General features: G+C 52.0%; 1 long non-coding RNA gene across 1 annotated transcript; it reads left to right on the top strand.

The window, feature by feature from the left end:
* Positions 1 to 1,571: 1,571 nt before the first annotated feature.
* LOC135311017 (uncharacterized) lies at positions 1,572 to 11,999 on the top strand. The gene is made up of 3 exons (XR_010370918.1): positions 1,572 to 1,723; positions 2,111 to 2,220; positions 11,784 to 11,999. It is a non-coding gene; the product is annotated as an uncharacterized LOC135311017 (long non-coding RNA).
* The last annotated feature ends 2,200 nt before the right edge of the window (positions 12,000 to 14,199 follow it).

The following is a 14,199-nucleotide window of genomic DNA, read 5'->3' as shown; positions in this document are numbered from 1 at the left end:
GCCGCTGTGGGTGTGCAATTTGTGTTGCTGTGTTTCTGTGGAGTCCTAGCCACGGCTCGCTTCTAGTGTGGCCAAGGGTCAAGGTAGGGCTTTCAGCTTAAAGCTTCAGAAGCGCTGCGCGCTGAGATGGGTGTAGGTGACACTGCTGTTGCGCCTGCAGCTGTGCTCTCAGGGATGCTGGGCGGCTCCGCATCAGACCGGCGAGGTGCCCGTGGACCTCCGTCGGGCTGCGCCCTGGGTGCGCGAGCGTGCCGTGGGTTTGCTGTTCCGGCTTGTACGTGCGAGGGCTTAACGTTTGATTTAACGCATTTCCTTTAACGGCAGGCTGTAGTTGGGCTCTAGATGGTATTCCTACGGGGGCGCAAGAGCTGTGGAATGGTTAAGCTGTTGCTGTGCCTCCAGGTGACTTGTTCAGTAACACTGTTTTTCCAGGTGCAGGTGGATGAGTCGTGCAGGGCAACGGAGGAGAGCCCAGGGGAGCGCTGGAAGAAGGTGAGTCTGTGTAGTACGGGAGGGAAGATGTGACTGATGGCTATAGGGCTCCATTATGGGTTTTACTCTTTTTTTTTGTGATCTGAGGGCGCTAAGCGATGAGCCGAGCGTGATCTGGGCCCTGGAGGTGAGTCAGGCAAGGTGACCGGTGCTTGGTGGGCTGGAGTAGGTGTTCTTTTTCAGGTTATTCAGGTTTTTTTTTCCCTTGTCTTCACTTTCCCATCCCAATTTGGGGCCGATTCCCTCAAACGGGGACTTCCCCCTGTGGGGCTGCTTATGCAGCCTGGGAGCTGCTGCCTGGGCACAAAAATACCTCAAACCCCCTGACTCTGGGTCTGCAATGGGGGGTGAAAAAAACAGAAAGAATTCTGGTGGAAAGAAAACAACTTGGGGCTTCTGGGAAAGCCAACTCCAGCTGGATTTGTGCAGCTGGAAAGGGAAAAAAAGGGTGGTGGTGGGGAAGGAACAACCACCTAAAAGCACCCACCAACCATTCTCATGCACAAAACCGAAAGTGAAAATGACCATTTTTTGTAGGGTAAAAGCACAAAAAGTCCCCACAGAACTCAGTAGTTTGGAAAAGCAACCCCAATTAATACATTATGTAAAGAAGGCAGGGAAAAAAAAGAAAACCAAAACAAAACCCTATCACAACCCTGATGCCACATGCCTACAAGCAGTTCCTGGGGCTTATTCTGCGGGGGTGGGGGACCCAACCTTGTTCCCCAGGTTTGCTGTGCTGCTTCTCCTCCCTCGGGCATGGGGGGGGGCGGGCAGTGGCATGGACAGTAGCAAGCACCAGATTTTTTTAAGCAGTCGAGAGGAAAGGACTGAAATGCTCGAGACGCTTTGCTGTTTGGTGCAGAGGCAATGAACGGTGCTGCTGGGGCTGCGAGGGGGAAAGGTGCAGAGGAATAGAAGCTCTGTGGATGCAGCCAAGTTACGGTTTCTGGATGGTATTAATCGAGAAGAGTAATTCAGATAATGCTGCTGCCCAGCGACCAGAGTTGGGTACTGAGCCCGGGAGCCGCGCACGCGCGGTGGCGTCCCTGTGATCCCCATTGCTCTCTCCGCAGGTGACAGCCCTGCGATGCTGCGGTGCCTGCGAGGTGATGCCGCCGTGCTCGTTGCTGCTTCCTGGTAAGGAAAGGCCTCCTCCGCTCCTGCTGCAGCGTGGTGGTGTGTCGGACACGATTCCCTGTGTCGGGTGAGGCCTAGGGCTGCCGGCGAGGTGAGCGAGCCCCTTTGGTGGGTGCAGGGGTGTCTCCTTGTGTGCCTGCACTACTGGGGCTGGTGGGATGGGAAGCTTCAAACGACCTGCCGAGGCAGGCTTCTGGTATGCTAAAGGCGAGCGGGTGAGGGCAGCCCCAGGAGTTACCCGGGAGCTGATAGAAGGGAAGAGGGAAAGGAGGAGGAGGAGGAGGATGACCTTTTCCCCCTGCCCAGGGTGCAGAAGATAGCCGACTCCCCAGCTCACCAGAGCTCCCCCTCAGCCTCCCCTGGCCCCCCTTGCCCCGTGCTCCTGCCCCCAGCTCCGGCACGAGCGAGCTAGGCTACGCTACGTGCCTAGGAAGCCTCATCTCGTAAGAGCTGTGAGACACCCTTGTATTCTCTTCAGGTGGAGGACGGCCTAGAGTCTGGAGCTGCAGAAGAGGCAGGGCGGAGAGGAGGGGAAAGAAGCATCTGAACGGCTAAATTGTGCCAGCAGCGCTGAGAGCGAGAGTCGCGGTGAGTCCTGGGCCACTGGGGCCCCGTTGCCTCTCTTGTGCATCCTGGGCCCTCCCTGTCTCTCCCCCGGCCCCCTCTCTTTCCTTACCTGCTGCAAAATTTTTTTTAGTTTTTTTTTTTGCACCCCCCCCCCTCTTTCTCCATCTCGCTCTGAGTGGCTCCCTGCCTCCCCGTCTTTTCAGTCCTCCCTCTCTCTGTCCTGTAGCCTGTGGCTACTTGTTCTTTCTCCGCCTCTCTCTGCCTGGCTCTGGCTCCATTTTTATTTTTTTATTCCTCCTGCTCTGTCCTGTAGCCTGTCGGTATTTTGTCTTTCTCTGGCCCTCTTGGTCTGACTCTGTGTGTTACCGAAAAACGCGGTAAAATCGGAAACAACTCCTCAACGCCGATTTAGTATTAAAGAGCAGGCGTTCTTTATTCACGGCGCCAGATGCACGGGGGATCGCTTCTCCTGGCGTGCGTACCTCACACACCTTTCCCGTAGAATTTGTAGATCAAAATTTTACGTATTCATACATATTCATTATCGTCCTGTCTACTGATCGGTACAAACTGGCTCGTTCCGTATGTAAATCACTGCGCAGGCTCGGTGGTGGTCCGTGAGTCGGTGGTCGCGATCTCCCCCTGCCAGAATTGCCTTTTACCTTCTTGGCTCTTAATCTTGGCAGTCTTGGCTAGTTTTCTCAGTGCGCTACACGAAACCGCGTTTTGTCATCCTTTTCTGACAGAAGCACGTTGTCTGTTGTTCTGCTGACATTAACGATCGCCTAGGGACTAAAATGCAGATCGACAGATGCGCTGATTCGTACGCTCCGTGTTCCCGTAATGGAACACCGTCTCTGGTTGGTTGATTTCATCGCTTTGGTTACATTTCCCCCCTTTGGAAGTTTTGAAATAATCATTTTCTCAATACTTCCATCTTAGATCAATAATATTCCACTATGTCAGTTCAGTGTTTGGTTCATCTTCTCAAAGTTTTCACTTGATTGTGGTCTCTAGGGCATATGCAGGTTCCATTTTATACCCAAAATTTTATTAATTTGTTGAACTACCTCTGCAAAAAAATGTGGTCCTCTCCCAGAGGACATTCCTGTTGGCACTCTAAATCTTGGTATTATTTCTTTCAGCAACATTTTAACTACTACTCTAGCTTTGTTGGTGCAGCACGAGAAAGCTTCTGGCCAACTAGAAAATTTGTCCATCATCACTAACAAATACTGCTATATCTATTTTGTCTGGGTAACTCAGAGAACTTAATTTGCTAATAATTTCCGCGAGAATTTTTTGTTTTGTTACTCCTAAAGGTGGTTTCCTTTGGTTCAGGGGATTATTTCTAGGACAGATTGGACACTTAGCTACCATGGGTTTAATTATTCTTGTCATGCCTACACACGCTACAGATGCTTTTAAACTCAAAACCGTAGCATCTACACCCTAATGTGTTTGCTCATGCTTTTCTTTTGCAAGTTCTGTCATAACTTGTGGGGTTGTTATTATTATTACTTGTTTTTCTGGTGTTACCTACCATCTCTCTGTGTTTTGTGATGCTTCCAATTGTTCTGCTAATTGCTCATCCAATTTATTATAATAATCTCGGTTTCAACTTTGGAATTCCGATCTGTTTTACTGGTACTAGTGCAAGGATACCTTGCTCTGCAGTCCTCTTTGCAGCTTTATCTGTCAATCGTTTGCTTATGTTTACAGCCGTCTGGCCGAATCGATGAGCTTTGCAACGCTTTACCGCCACTTCTTTTGGTTTCTGCACGTCTTCCGGAAGTTGGAGAATGTCTTCTTTATGCTGTATCAATGATTCTTGGGCTGATGGCAGTCCTTTTTCCTTCCCAGTAGCTCCATGATCGTGGATCACACCAAATGCATGTTTGGAATCAGTCTAGATATTTATCCTTCGTCCTTCTGCCATTCGCAGAGCTCGCTTCAACGCTACCAATACTGCTTTCTGTGCTGAGGTGTTCGCAGGCAGCGCCCCTGACTCCATTCCCTCGGCGGTGATAACGACAGCATATCCGGCCATTCTCTTCTCGCCCAGAGCTGCTTCCATCTGTAAACAACTCCAGATCAGGATTTTCCCAGAGGTTTGTGTCTCAGGCCTGGTCTGCTGGAATAGACTTGTTCAATAGTTAGCAAGCGATCGTGTTCGAAATTGTCCGTAAGGTTTTCTGTTGTTAAAAACATACAGGATTCAGTATAGCAGTAGTCTTCGATTCCACATGGTCTTGTTCTAACAGAACAACTTGATATTTCAACATTCTGCTAAGGGATAGCCAACGACCCCCCTTTTGTTCTAAAACAGTCACCGCTATGTGCGGGACACATACTGTCATCTTTTGTCCCATTGTTAACTTTGGGGCTTCCTGGATCGGCAGCGCTGCTGTTGCCACTGCCCGTAAACATCCAGGCCATCTTTTACTCACGTGGTCGAGTTGTTTGGAGAAGTAGCCCACGGGTCTCTTCCAGGTTCCCAGTCGCTGTGTCAGCACTCCAAGGGCTAAATGTTGTCTTTCGTGGACAAACAGCTCAAAAGGTTTAGCGAAATCGGGTAGGCCTAATGCAGGGGCCATCACTGAGGCTCTTTTCAGTTCTTTGAATGCCGTTTGGCATCCGGGCGTCCAGGTTAAATATTTATCCTTTGATTCTTTCAGTGCCTCATATAATGGTTTTACATACAGTCTGTAGTTCAGAATCCAGAGCTGACGCTATTTCACTATTTTCAGAAAAGCTCTCAGTTCCTTCGGGCCGCAAGGTTCGGGAATTTGACAAATAGTTTCTTTCTTTTCACTTTCTAATTGTCTTTGTCTCTGAGATATTTCAAATCCTAAATAAATGGCTGCTTCTTCTCCTATTTGGGTTTTGTTTCTGGAAACTCCGCATCTTCCTTGGCCCAGAAAATTTAAAAATTTCAAAACATTATTCTTTACTTTCTGCCACTATCAGAATGTCGTCTGCATTCTGTAACAGTATGCCTCTCCCTGGGTTCTGTTTTTTCTATACATTTCTATATTTCTAATTTTTTTTCTTGCCAGCTGAGTCCCAAATATCGTAGGACTAATTTTAAATCCTTGTGGAAGTACGGTCCATGTTAGCTGTGTCTTTCATTCTGTGGTGGGGCTTTCCCATTCCAAAGCAAATAGGCTTTGACTTTTTATGCCTGGAGGTATGCAAAAGAAGGCATCCTTCAAATCTAGTACAGTAAACCATTTATGCTCCTCCTTTAAAAGAGGTCAGTAAAGTGTATGGATTAGCTACTACCGGATGTAGATCTTGGACCACCTGAGATATAGCCCTTAAATCGTGAACCAGCTAATACTCTTTGCCTCTAGATTTCTTTACTGGCGGCACAGGAGTACTATATTCTGATTCACATTCTACTAAGAGCTCATATTCTGAAACAAATTTATAATTAACTTCTCTAATCCTTTTCGAGCCTCTCGCTTAATACGGTATTGTTTTTGCCTTACCGGCTTGGCTCCAGGCTTTAAGGTTACTTTTACCGGCTCTGCCCGCTTAGGTCGCTCCGGAGCTCCGCTCGCTCAAACCAAAGGAATTACTACGTTTTCCACTTCTTCGGGAACCTGTTCCTCCCTGGAGGAATCCTGTAACATAAACGCTCTCGCCTCTGTGGCTTTTGATTCTGTTCTGGTATTAGTAATTTAATCTCTCCATCTTTAAAAGTTACTTGAGCATCTAATTTACTTAATAGATCTCATCATAACAGAGGCAGTGGACATTCAGGCATATACAGAAACTGGTGAGTTGCCCATTGCTTCTCCAATTCAAACTTTAATGGCTCTAAGAAAGGCTAATTTTTCTTTGCCCTGTCGCACTAACAACACCTACTGGTTTATGATCAACTTTCTCTTTACGTGTATTCAATACCAAAGAAGTGGCTCCCGTATCTACCAAAAATTCTATTTCTTCATTCCCTAGCTTCAGTGTAACCAGGTGTTCAGCTAGGGTTGATTCCTCTGGTCTCCTTCATGCCAAGCTACTTCAAGCATTTTACCCAGATCTCTGGATTCAGGTTCTTCTAGTTTCTGAAGGTTTTTTTACTCCCCCCCCCACCCCCCCCAATCTGGGGCTGATTGTCTTATGAATATAGAGACCAACTGAATTGCTTTTTCTGTGTTTTTCTGGGTTCAAATGAGTATATTTTCTGGTGGTCACCTTCAGTCTTTCCATAAAGGCTGAAGGGGACTCCTTTAATTCTTGTCTCACTTAATAAATGGGTCAAAACTTATGGCTTTTGGCATTGCATGTCTTACTCCAAATAACATCTGTCTCTGACATCTAGTCAACATTCCCCTGGGTCCTGGCTGATTAGGGTCCCACTCGGGATTTGTAGATGGAAAATTCTTATTCGTTGTTCTCTGTAAATTCCTGTTAGCATGTGCTCCCTGCACCTGCCTTCTGGCTGTATTCAATACTATTTTCTTGTCAGTTCCATCAAGTGAAGTATCCAGTATCACAAGTAGAGCAACACTTCAAGTTCTCACCACATTTTCCTCTTTTCAGAAACATTGCTGTAGAATCCTGTGGACATATCTCACGCTGTTTCTGCCACGCTGGATGATTCCACAGTGTAAAGAACAAATCAACATATGCCACTTCTTCCCATTTGCCTTCCCTTTTTACAAAACAACATTAATTGCAAGATGGTATGATATTGCAATGTCTCCTGTTCTGGCCATTCGTGCCCACCTTCCAATTGATACGTTGGGCACCAATGATTGCAATATTCAATTAATGGTTTCCGAGTTAGTGGGTCATCACCCCCGATGTCTTTCCAGTGCTTCAAAGTACATCCCAAAGGTGTTCTCTGTGGGATAGGTTTCTTACTCAGAAATGCTCCCATCTCCCAGTCGACTAGCAGTTGTGATAGTGCACTATCACAAATAGTAGTCAGAGGGACTCCAACCCCCGTTAGAGGTCTCACTGGGAATCCGCCACTGGGATCTGTAGCCCCCTGCTAGATATCCCTGGAGACTTCAACCCCCTGTTGAAGACCCCCCTACCCTCGGGTCCTGCTCCACAGGCTTTCGCCTAGCAGAGACTTACCAACCGAGGTACCTCTTGGCCCCAACCCTGCGTGGCTTTCGCCGCGCCTTACGGGCAGGCCTGTGGGACTCAAACCCACTATCCTGTCCTATGTGGGAAGCTAACGCCACATATTATTCTACCTAAGTTTCTTCTTAAACGAATGCCTTGTTTACTTCAGTCCAGGGGATCTTTCTCAGAATTCTCTGGCCTGGGGATCGGAAGCTCTCCCCAAGAATTCCTTGGGGCTGACTGCAGGTCCCACGGTCCTGCGGATCCGTCGAGATTCAAAAGCAGGTTCCCATCTGGGGTGCCAAAACTGTTACCAAAAAACACGGTAAAATCGGAAATATCTATTCAACACCAATCTAGTATTAAAGAGCAGGCGTTCTTTATTCACGGCGCCAGATGCACGGGGGATCGCTTCTCCTGGCGTGCGTACCTCACACACCTTTCCCGTAGAATTTGTAGATCAAAATTTTACGTATTCATACATATTCATTATCGTCCTGTCTACTGATTGGTACAAACTTGCTCGTTCCGTATGTAAATCACTGCGCAGGCTCGGTGGTGGTCCGTGAGTCGGTGGTCGCGATCTCCCCCTGCCAGAATTGCCTTTTACCTTCTTGGCTCTTAATCTTGGCAGTCTTGGCTAGTTTTCTCAGTGCGCTACACGAAACCGCGTTTTGTCATCCTTTTCTGACAGAAGCACGTTGTCTGTTGTTCTGCTGACATTAACGATCGCCTAGGGACTAAAATGCAGATCGACAGATGCGCTGATTCGTACGCTCCGTGTTCCCGTAATGGAACACCGTCTCTGGTTGGTTGATTTCATCGCTTTGGTTACACCTGTTCCTGTTGTTCAGTTTCTTCTTTTTTGGCTTTGTGTGATTCTCTCTGTGATTCTGTTTTTCTCTGCCTCGCTTTTCCCAGCTCCCCGTCCCTCACTTTGAATACCCGTTATCCTTCACCAGCTCACTCTCCCTTGGTTGCCATCCCCGTTTCTGAGTTCCTCCTGCTTTGCCACGTAGCCCGTGACTTTTTTCTTAATCTCTCTCTGTCTGCCTCAACGCTCCCGCCGCGCTTTTTAGTTCGTCTGCTCTGCTCTGTACCCTGCTACTGTTACTTGCCTGCCTGAGTTCTTCTCTGTCCAGCTCCCTTTCCCTATTCTTGAATTCCTGTTCTTCCTGCACCCGCCGCTGTTCCCTGTGATCTCTGTCTCTCTCTGTCCAGCTCCCTGTCCCTAGGTTTTAATTCCTGCCTCTGCCCGCCGTAGCCCGTCTAGATTTTTCTCTCGGCCTCTCTCTCTGTCCAGCTCCCCCTCTCTGTGTTCTAATTCCACGTTCTCTGTCACGTAGACCCGTGCTATTTGTTTGTCCTCATCTCTCTCTGTCCAGCTCCTTGCTGCTATGTTTTATTTCTTCCCTCTCTGTCTGTCTTTGTAGCCCATTGCCGTTGTGTGTTTTTTTTTTTTTTCCTACTTGTTTCTTCATGTGTCTCTGTCTGCCTCCCAGTGCCTGATCTTTAATTCCTCCTTCCCTGTAGGCCGCTGTTCCTTTTTTCCATTCTACATCGTGTTCTCTTTGGTCTCCTGTTCTTATTCATCGATTCCCTCCTCGCCGCCCTGTGGCCTGTCCCCATTTTATTGTTGCGCCTCTCTCCCTCTCTCTGGCTTCTTGCCCCTGTTTTGAAAATTCCTCCCTCTCTTCTCTCTTCCCTGTTGGCCGTGTGATCTTCAGCCTTTCTCCATCTCTTTCTGCCCAGCTCTCTGTGTCTATTCATTAATTCTTCCCTCTCTGCCCTGTAGCCTGTAGCTTTTGTCCTTTCTCCATCTTGCTGTCTCTGGCTTCCCCGTGACCCTGTTTTAGAATTGTTTCTCTCTCCTTTCTGTACGCATTGCGATTCCTTTTGCTCCCCATCTCCCTTTGTTTTGGGTGTTTTTTTTTGTTGTTGTTTCTCTGGCTCCCTGTCCCTAATTCTTAATTCTCTGCCGTCTCGTGCTCTGTACCACGTAGCCCCATGGTTTGTTTTGTGGTGTTCCCTCCCCGGCCCCTTCCCTCCGTTGTTGGCTGTCTCGGCTCCCTGTCCCCGTGGCTTCATTCTTCCCTTTCTGCCCTGTTCTTGTCGCTTGTCTTGTCTGTCTCCATCGCGCTCGGTCCAGCTTCCTGCCCCTATTCTTCTTTCCTCCCTCGCTGTCGTGCTGCCTGCCCCAGGTTCTTTGTGCGTCTCCAGCCTGCTCCTCTTCCTTCTTTGTTGGTCTGTGTCCTGCTCTTCCCCCCTCTTTCTGCTGCCTCTCTTCCCCTCTCTCTGCTGCTTGTATCTCCACCTCCGTCAGGCTCCCTGTCCTTCTCTGGCCGTCCTGTTCCCTGCCTCGTGCCTTCTCACTACACGCACACACGCCCCCCCGCCCCCGTCCAGCCGGCTGCCGCTCTTCTCTTCTCTTCTCTCTTCCTAATGTCCTGTGCCCTGCTCCTCACCTTTGGCGGCCTCCCCCTCTGCCCAGCAGCCCGTCGCTCCAGGAGCCGGGCGACGGACGGTCCCTTTCCTGCCAAACGCGGACAAGCGCGTGCCGTGGTTTAGCCCCAGCTGGCAACTCTGCACCAGGGAGCTGCTTGCTCGCTCCACCCTCAGTGGGCTGGGGGAGAGAGCTGGAAGGGTAAAAGTGAGAAAAATCATGGGCTGAGATCAAGACTGTTTAATAGGTAAAGCAAAAGCTGTGCGTGGAAGCAAAGCAAGGAATTAATTCACTCCTCCTTTTCGGCGGGCAGGTGTTGAGCCACCTCTGGGAAAGCAGGGCTCTGTCATGTGTCATGGTTACTTAGGGAGAGAAATGCCGTAGCCCCCCCCCCCCCAAGGACTCCCCCTTCTTCCCCCAGCTGCGTGTGCTGAGCATGATGTCAAATGGTATGGAATATCCCTTTGGTCAGTTAGCTGGGAAAGCTTTCCCAGCTGTCCCAGCCTACTTGCTGGTGGGGCACTGAGAGAACCAGAAGAGGCCCTGACTGTGGAAGCAGTGCTCAGCAAGAACCAAAACATCTCTACATTATTAACGGTGTTTTGAGCATAAATCCAAAACGTATCCCTTCCTAGCTACTGTGGAGAAAATGAGCACTATCCCAGCCACCACCAGCTCCGTGCGGCTGCGGCAACGGCGGCCGAGGTGGCCTTGGGGCAGGGGGAGCGTTGGGGACCCTGAGCCACGAATCGCTCCTGGGACTTGTTACGTGCGCGCCTGCACCAACACCTGCCCTCTCCTTTGGCCTGAGGGCTGCGTTTGCGCTCCCTTGGCGTGGGGCAAGGGGCTGTGATGGAGCCCGGGGGAGGAGGTGGTGCACTGTGGGGGTGAGGGGAGGGGGCCCCCCGTTGCTGCTGCGCCTCAGCTGTGGGCGGGGTCTGGCTGGAGGAGCCCCAGGTGCGGGCAGTGGGGCTGGCGGTGCCGGCTCCTCCCTGGAAAAGGGGTGGTGCCCTGCTCCGGGGGGCCAGTGTGAGCCGAGGGCGGAGGGGAGCGGAGCTGTGGCCGAGCGTCAGCGGGCTGCGAGTGTAGCGAGGGAGGAGGTGAGCGGGGGCTGGGTGGGGGGCCGCTGCGTGCCGGGTCAAGCCCCGAGGAGGGCTGCGGCGGGGCAGCGGCGGGTCGGAGCGGGCGGTGGGGAGAGCGAGGCTGTGCTGAGGGCTCGGTGGGGCTTCCGGGTGCATCGGCGGGAGGGACGGTGCCCCGCAGGGTGAGAGAGCGGGGAGGGCGGGCTCGCGGCGTGGCGGGAGCTGTGGTGGTGCGTGTGGCGGCTGGGCGGGCGGCCATGTTGTGGCGCAGAGCGTGCCGGGAGCTGTAGTCCTTGCGGCGGGGGGCTGCCGGGCGGCCATGTTGTGGCGCAGAGCATGCCGGGAGCTGTAGTCCTTGCGGCGGGGGGCTGCCGGGCGGCCGTGTTGTGCCGCAGAGCGTGCCGGGAGCTGTAGTCCTGGCGCAGTGGCTGCCGGCCCTGTCACGTGGCTCGCCGGGGCGCGGCGGGAGGCGCGGTGTTCCGGCGCTCGGGTGCCGGGCGGCCGTGCCGCGTACGGTAGGCGCGGTGTATTTTTGGGGTTGGATTCGTGTTGATTTCTGGGGGCTTCCAGGTGCGGCCGCTCCCCGAGAAGCGGTGAGTTCCCCGGGAGCTGACAGAAGGGAAGAGGGAAAGGAGGAGGACCTTTTCCCCCTGCCCAGGGCGCAGATGATGGCCGCCGCCTCCCCGGCTCACCGGAGCTCCCGCTCAGCCTCCCCTGGCCCCCCCTTGCCCCGTGCGCCTGCCCCCAGCCCCGGCACCTCCCCTGAAGCGTGCTGCGTAGCCCTTGGCCGCCCCCAGGCCCTGTCGTGAAGGCAGCGAGCCGGCCCTCGAGCGCACTGGATTCCCCCTCGGCGCAGGGGCCCTTAGCAGTAGCGCGGGGAAGGGGCGGTGTGTCCAGAAGCCCCTGCGCAAGGAGGGGCTTTGGCCAGGGTCGATCGACGGTAATGACGGTCGCTGTTTCTTCTTTCCCTCTCCCAGAGACCGTGCTGAGGACGTGGTTGTCTGTCCTTCCCCCGGGGATGCCGTTGACTGCAGCCGTCTCAGGCTTGCGTGGCTTCTCTCTGCCCGGCGTTGCCATCCTCGCAGCGCGGGGGCGAAAAGGGACACACAGAGCCCTTCCCGGCTGTGGACAGGAGCTGCCTCGGCTGAAGCTGGAGACGCCAACGAAAGGTAAAGCAGAAGAAACTGAAGGCGCTCTGGCTGCCAGCTGCCTTCCTGCCGCAGGCAAGAGAGAGCCTGTCCCTGCAGGTGAGGGAGGGAGGATCCCCCTTCGTAGCCCGCAGCGGGCCAGGCCACCAACGTGCACCGCAGGGTCTGTACGCGTAACCGGGAGTTGGGTACGGGCGTGTAGTGCACGAGCGAGCTAGGCTACGTGCCTAGGAAGCCTCATCTCGTAAGAGCGGTAAGACACCCGTGTATCCTCTTTAGGTGGAGGATGGCCTAGAGTCTGGAGCTGCAGAAGAGGCAGGGCGGAGAGGAGGGGAAAGAAGCATCTGAACGGCTAAATTGTGCCAGCAGCGCTGAGAGCGAGAGTCGCGGTGAGTCCTGGGCCACTGGGGCCCCGTTGCCTCTCTTGTGCGTCCTGGGCCCTCCCTGTCTCTCCCCCCTGGCCCCCTCTCTTTCCTTACCTGCTGCAAAATTTTTTTTTTTTTTTTTTTTTGGCGCCCCCCCGCCCCTTCTTTCTCCATCTCGCTCTGAGTGGCTCCCTGCCTCCCCGTCTTTTCAGGCCTCCCTCTCTCTGTCCTGTAGCCTGTGGCTACTTGTTCTTTCTCCGCCTCTCTCTGCCTGGCTCTGGCTCCGTTTTTATTTTTTTATTCCTCCTGCTCTGTTCTGTAGCCTGTCGGTATTTTGTCTTTCTCTGGCCCTCTTGGTCTGACTCCGTGTGTTACCGAAAAACGCGGTAAAATCGGAAACAACTCCTCAACGCCGATTTAGTATTAAAGAGCAGGCGTTCTTTATTCACGGCGCCAGATGCACGGGGGATCGCTTCTCCTGGCGTGCGTACCTCACACACCTTTCCCGTAGAATTTGTAGATCAAAATTTTACGTATTCATACATATTCATTATCGTCCTGTCTACTGATCGGTACAAACTGGCTCGTTCCGTATGTAAATCACTGCGCAGGCTCGGTGGTGGTCCGTGAGTCGGTGGTCGCGATCTCCCCCTGCCAGAATTGCCTTTTACCTTCTTGGCTCTTAATCTTGGCAGTCTTGGCTAGTTTTCTCAGTGCGCTACACGAAACCGCGTTTTGTCATCCTTTTCTGACAGAAGCACGTTGTCTGTTGTTCTGCTGACATTAACGATCGCCTAGGGACTAAAATGCAGATCGACAGATGCGCTGATTCGTACGCTCCGTGTTCCCGTAATGGAACACCGTCTCTGGTTGGTTGATTTCATCGCTTTGGTTACACCTGTTCCTGTTGTTCAGTTTCTTCTTTTTTGGCTTTGTGTGATTCTCTCTGTGATTCTGTTTTTCTCTGCCTCGCTTTTCCCAGCTCCCCGTCCCTCACTTTGAATACCCGTTATCCTTCACCAGCTCACTCTCCCTTGGTTGCCATCCCCGTTTCTGAGTTCCTCCTGCTTTGCCACGTAGCCCGTGACTTTTTTCTTAATCTCTCTCTGTCTGCCTCAACGCTCCCGCCGCGCTTTTTAGTTCGTCTGCTCTGCTCTGTACCCTGCTACTGTTACTTGCCTGCCTGAGTTCTTCTCTGTCCAGCTCCCTTTCCCTATTCTTGAATTCCTGTTCTTCCTGCACCCGCCGCTGTTCCCTGTGATCTCTGTCTCTCTCTGTCCAGCTCCCTGTCCCTAGGTTTTAATTCCTGCCTCTGCCCGCCGTAGCCCGTCTAGATTTTTCTCTCGGCCTCTCTCTCTGTCCAGCTCCCCCTCTCTGTGTTCTAATTCCACGTTCTCTGTCACGTAGACCCGTGCTATTTGTTTGTCCTCATCTCTCTCTGTCCAGCTCCTTGCTGCTATGTTTTATTTCTTCCCTCTCTGTCTGTCTTTGTAGCCCATTGCCGTTGTGTGGTTTTTTTTTTTTTTTTTCCTACTTGTTTCTTCATGTGTCTCTGTCTGCCTCCCAGTGCCTGATCTTTAATTCCTCCTTCCCTGTAGGCCGCTGTTCCTTTTTTCCATTCTACATTGTGTTCTCTTTGGTCTCCTGTTCTTATTCATCGATTCCCTCCTCGCCGCCCTGTGGCCTGTCCCCATTTTATTGTTGCGCCTCTCTCCCTCTCTCTGGCTTCTTGCCCCTGTTTTGAAAATTCCTCCCTCTCTTCTCTCTTCCCTGTTGGCCGTGTGATCTTCAGCCTTTCTCCATCTCTTTCTGCCCAGCTCTCTGTGTCTATTCATTAATTCTTCCCTCTCTGCCCTGTAGCCTGTAGCTTTTGTCCTTTC

Source organism: Phalacrocorax carbo, unplaced genomic scaffold (genome assembly GCF_963921805.1).
Source record: "Phalacrocorax carbo unplaced genomic scaffold, bPhaCar2.1 SCAFFOLD_60, whole genome shotgun sequence".
Taxonomy (NCBI): Eukaryota; Metazoa; Chordata; class Aves; order Suliformes; family Phalacrocoracidae; genus Phalacrocorax; species Phalacrocorax carbo.
This window is presented reverse-complemented; position numbering and strand designations above follow the sequence as displayed.